Source organism: Myotis myotis, unplaced genomic scaffold, assembly GCF_014108235.1.
Source record: "Myotis myotis isolate mMyoMyo1 unplaced genomic scaffold, mMyoMyo1.p scaffold_m19_p_5, whole genome shotgun sequence".
NCBI classification, from domain to species: domain Eukaryota; kingdom Metazoa; phylum Chordata; class Mammalia; order Chiroptera; family Vespertilionidae; genus Myotis; species Myotis myotis.
The window spans coordinates 83565984-83571630 of NW_023416357.1; positions in this window are offsets into that span (position 1 = coordinate 83565984).

Consider the following 5647-nt stretch of genomic DNA (forward strand, 5'->3'; position numbering starts at 1 on the left):
CCTGGAAACGCGAGGGACGCCGGGCGCGAGCGGAAGCTGTCTGGCCCCTCTTTCCGCGCCTGCGCGGAGGGCACCGGCTCGGAGTCGGGTTGCGCAAGGCCGCGGTTGCTCTGGGAGACCTGGCGTCCGGCCTGGGAGAGAGAGGACAGCGGGACCCGAGCGCTTTGCCTTCCGAGAAAGCGTGTCGCTCCAGGAAGGGACGTTCGGCGGTTTTGTGTCTTCGTGTGCCTTGTTGGGAGGCCCTCTCCGCGCGACCAGCAGAACAGCTGCGCCAAGGTGGAGAGGAGCATGCTGCCCGTGCGGAGGCAGGTGTCCTGGGTAGTCCATCCAAATGCCTGACCCGGCGGGGGACGGACTGGACTGACGTCCAGTGGTGCCGGGTGGCAGAAAGCCGCCGGCTGGAACCCGCCGGCACCCGGTTTTCCCGATTGCTCAGGATGTCCCGGTGCAGTACCAGCTCCCATTGGGCGGGCTCCTCTCTGCGCCCTGGAACTTGACATTTATTAATGCTGCCTACCGGGTGGGAATTGCTTTCAAGTTGCAGGTGAGGCAGCTGTCCCTCTGTAAGATGCGACTCAATTTCATTTTAGAGAAATAGGTACTTCTTATTCACAATGATTTGAGCACTCTTTTAGGCTGATTTTCTACCTAATTTACTAATCTTTCCTCCCACAGCTCGTGCTATAATAATAATGAGTAATAAATAACAATATGAGTAATAGCCCTAGCTGGTTTGGCTCAGTGGATAGAGTGTTGGCCTGCTGGACTGGAGGGTCCCAGGTTCGATTCTGGTTAGGGGCACATGCTGGAGTTATGGGCTTGATTCCCAGTGGGGGGCGTGTAGGAGGCAGCCGATCAATGATTCTCTCTCATCACTGATGTTTCTATCTCTATCTCCCGCTCCCTTCCTCTCTGAAATCAATAAATACATATTTTAAAAATATATATGAGTAATAATTATCACTTACTATTACTTGAAATCCCTTGGTGGTAGATTAAGGGGGCAGGAGAAAGCAAAGCAGAGAAATCTGACGGATTGGGTAAAATAAAGACACACATACTTCTTTTCCATTGGTGGATAGTTAATAATTTACATTTACAGCACATAGAGGTGATATTGGGGCAATGAGATCACAAGGGTTCTGTGGTCTCAAGCAGTGATGCCAGCAGGTGTGCCCTGAGGGGTCTGGGAAAGAAGATTACGCTGGCATTTTAAGTGTTATCCTAGATGCAAAAAGACGATAGACAGGCTCACTTAAAGACTGATCTTTATCAAGTAAGTGACAGGCCTTGGATGTGACTACCCACCTTAGTTAGGAATTTATGTTGGTTGGTAAGGCCTGCCATGACTTGTCAGGTTTAGTATTTGGCCCTTTTTTAGTCCACAATATGTAACATGTAGACCTTGCCTTCCAGGTGATTGATCAGTCATTCAAGTAAACGTGGGCTCCAGAATCTATATTGTAGGTGATTGTTTTTCTATTTTTTTATTATTTTTAAAATCTTTACCCCAGGGTATGTTCACTGGTTATAGAGAGGGAGGAGGGAAGAGAGAAAGAGAGGGAGAAACACTGATGCAAGAAAGAAACTTGGACCAGTTGCCTCCCCTACACACCCAGGCCAGGTCCGAACGTGCAGCAGCCCTTTGGTGTATGGAACAACGCTCCAACTGAGCCACACTGGCCAGAGCGATTGTTTTTCTATTTTTATTCTTAACATTTTCGTTTTCCTTACCCCTCCCCCCCAAAGCCCTATCCATTATGGAAATTTATTGGGGAAGACAATATTGCTGTTATATTTATTTTTCATCTGTAAATTCCATCTTTCCAACCTGAGTGTTTAGCTCCTTGAGGATAGTACTTACCTCCTAGCTCCTTCCCTTGCGCATAGTTGGGTAGTAAGCGTGGAGCTGATGTCTGCCGATGGCTCCTTCCAGTTATACAGTCAGGCCAGCAAGGTCCCAATTCACAACTGTGTTCTGAGGTGGGACCAGAACATGTGCTTCCTCATTCTTTCGTTATTGCCAATTGGCAGGAACCTCAAATGACTCAAATTCTGAAGCAGTTTGTTTTAATGATGGTAATTATTAAAGTTTCCAGGTTGAGAACTTCCTTGGTGTTTTTCTTCTTCCTTATATGTATATGATTTGGGAAAAGTTCTTGAGGTTAGCTGTCTCTTTCCCGTTCCTCTTTAAACTGATGGAACCATCTTGCATATTTTTAAAAAACATATTTTTTATTGATTTCAGAGAGTGAAAGGGAGAGACACATCCATGATGAGAGAGAATCATTGATTGGCTGCCTCCTGCACGCCCCCCACTGGGGATCTAGCCCCAACCCCCGCATGCCCCAACCAGAAATCGAACCCTGAGCTCCTAGTTCAGTGATGGCGAACCTTTTGAGCTCGGCGTGCCAGCATTTTGAAAAACCCTAACTTAACTCTGGTGCCGTGTCACATATAGAAATTTTTTGATATTTGCAACCATAGTAAAACAAAGACTTATATTTTTGATATTTATTTTATATATTTAAATGCCATTTAACAAAGAAAAATCAACCAAAAAAATGAGTTCACGTGTCACCTCTGAAACGCGTGTCATGGGTTCGCCATCACTGGCCTAGGTCATGTGTTGATGTTCATTCAACCACTGACCCGCACCAGCCAGGCCATCTTGCATAGTTGTAAAACCACTACTCACAGGTCCTTTATTGCTCTGAAGGAGAAAATAACAAATAACAAATTTTTATTGAAATAAACTTTTCTTGAAATGTCTCTTGGTGTTTTTCTCTCGAGATTGTCCCCATGTGGTAATATTACTCACATTTTCCTTACAGTCAGCTATGACACACACACACCTCCCACCACATTCACTGGATGTTTGTGACTAGGAACAAAGCATTTTCAATAAATGTAGAAGACACTGCACAATTCTTTCCCCTTTATGGTTCTTTTCTAAAAACCCGTCTCTACAAGAGGCTTGTTGGCACTCCCAGGACTTGCTTTCAATGATGGGCTTGGAATACCAGGAGGATCAGAGAAGGAGGTGACCTTTGGGGCAGAACTGCACTATCAGGACATTTTTCTCTTCCCTGTACTGAGCCTTCTGTGACTTGGACTTAGGCCCAGACAGAGCTAAGAGCTTCAGAACTCCAGCCTCCCCTAGGCAACACAGCACCCTCTAGGGCCGCACAGCACCCTCTAGGGCCGCACAGCACCCTCTAGGGCAGTGGTTCTCAACCTTCCTATGCCGCGACCCTTTAATACAGTTCCTCATGTTGTGGTGACCCCCAATTTCATTGTTACAAATTGAACATAATTAAAGCATAGTGATTAATCACGAAAACAATATGTAATTATATATGTGTTTTCCGATGGTCTTAGGCGACCCCTGTGAAAGGGTAGTTCGACCCCCAACGGGGTCGCGACCCACAGGTTGAGAACCGCTGCTCTAGGGCCACACAGCACCCCCAGGATCACACAGCACCCTCTAGGGCAGCGGTTATCAACCTGTGGGTTGCGACCCCTTTGGGGGTGGAAAGACCCTTTCACAGGGGTCGCCTAAGACCATCGGAAAACATATATAATTACATATTGTTTTTGTGATTAATTCCTATGCTTTACTTATGTTCAATTTGTCACAATGAAAATACATCCTGCATATCAGATAGTTACATTACGATTCATAACAGTAGCAAAATGACAGTTATGAAGTAGCAACGAAAATGATTTTATGGTTGGGGGTCACCACAACATGAGGAGCTGTATTAAAGGGCCGCGGCATTAGGAAGGTTGAGAACCACTGCTCTAGGGCCACACAGCACCCTCTGAGGGTCAGCCTGCCACTCACACTGTCCCTGCATTTATCACTGACTGGCTGTCTCAGAGCAGAGGTCAGCCCTGCTGTGAGCTCAGGCCACCAGGCCTACCCCCTCAGAACCTCTGCAGTGCGAGGCCCCAACATGTGTCTGGAATCTCAGGGAGATCCGTGCAGACGGGCTTGAAGACTTGGCGGTGCCTCATGAGACTGCATTTCTAACCCGCTCCCACAGAAGCTGACGCTGCTGGTGTCTGAACCACACTTGAAGCGGCAAGAAATTTTAGGACACGAGTAATCCTTCTTGTAGAAGACTAAAACAGAAATGTGTGGCGTGAACCATGAGAGAAAGTTTACCCTGTCCCCCTTACATCCCCTCCACACCGCTGTCCTCCCCACAGGGAGACACAGCTAACACTTGTTGCTTCGGGCAGAGATACAATTTCTCTTTAGATACATGAGATTATATTTTTTTCTTCCACTTTTTTTTTTTTTTGACACGGAGTCAGTGTACATAGATGTCCTTCCTAGTTTAGTGACTACGTGGTACGACTGTACCATCACTCACCTACCCATCCGGTGCAGCTGGACATCTCTGTCCCTTCCTGTTTCTCCCATTCCAGCTGGCTGCGGTGAACATCCTAGTCTGATGTCTGTGCACATGTGTAAACACTTCTGTAGGACAGTTTCTAGAAGCAAATTCTGGGTCAAAGAATGTATACTTCTAAAGCATTGCTAGAAACTGACAAATTGCTCTCCAAAGAGCTTTACAATTTGTACAGAACAGAAAAATGGGCAAATGCACAAGTCACAAAGGAGGGCAACATACATGACATGTAAAAGGTCCACACACGTTAAATAGGTGCTCGTCAAGAAAAGGAAAATTAAAACAGCAATTATACATGTTCTACGGTACATGCAATGCCTATGTTACATGCAATAGCATATTTATATGCACACCAGACTGGCAGACAAAGAAAAATAGGCCCTCCCGTGTCTCATCGCCGCTGATGGAGTGATAACCAGCCATAACCGGAATGAGCTTGGTGCGCTGGCCCCCAGCCCTCAGCAGGTTTAGAAGTGGCCACATGGATACCAGGGCAGATGTGCTGCCTGAAAACAGGAAGCAGGGAAAGCTTGGATGAATAAACAAACAGAACAAAATTGGCAGTAAATACTCCAACAGCCTAATGATCCCGCTCAAAGGGCAGCCTGGGGTCATCCCCACATCAGCAGTGACCCTAAAGCACCAGGCAAAATCCTGTACCTTTGTTTTTAGGAGGACAGTTCTCAAAGTTTCCCAATTGTTAAAAATTAACAGAACCGTTAAAATGCAAAATCTGCATGCAGAGGCCACTACACCAGGACACGTCTCCATGCGGAGCGGCCTGTTCTCTGGGAGGGTTAGTAGAGTCTTGCTGTTCAGAATTTGCTTAAAGCCAGGCAGCCTCTCTTTGAAAGTACCAGCCTCACCCACTCTAAAATGCCACCGTGTGAGAAAAAACAAATGTCTTTTAAAAGATGCATCTGAGGGTATTTTGTAGCCATCTTCCATGGCCCTCAAAACAGAGGTCTCGGGACGGGAACAGAGCTGTTCTGCTGAGAGGTGTGGACATTTAAAACACAAGAGTCCTCTTGGACACGTTGGCTCAGGAGCACCGAATTCAAGCTTCAGCTGTGCTTCCTCCCACGGTCCCGCTCACAGGCCATTTCCCTGTAGAGCCTGGGCCACTCGAACCACACAGGACCCTTCCCTCCCCGTGCCCTTCAGGTGTCTCCAGCGGCGTGTGGGGTCCTGCCAGGATTCTCGGATCACGGACAAACTAATTTTTG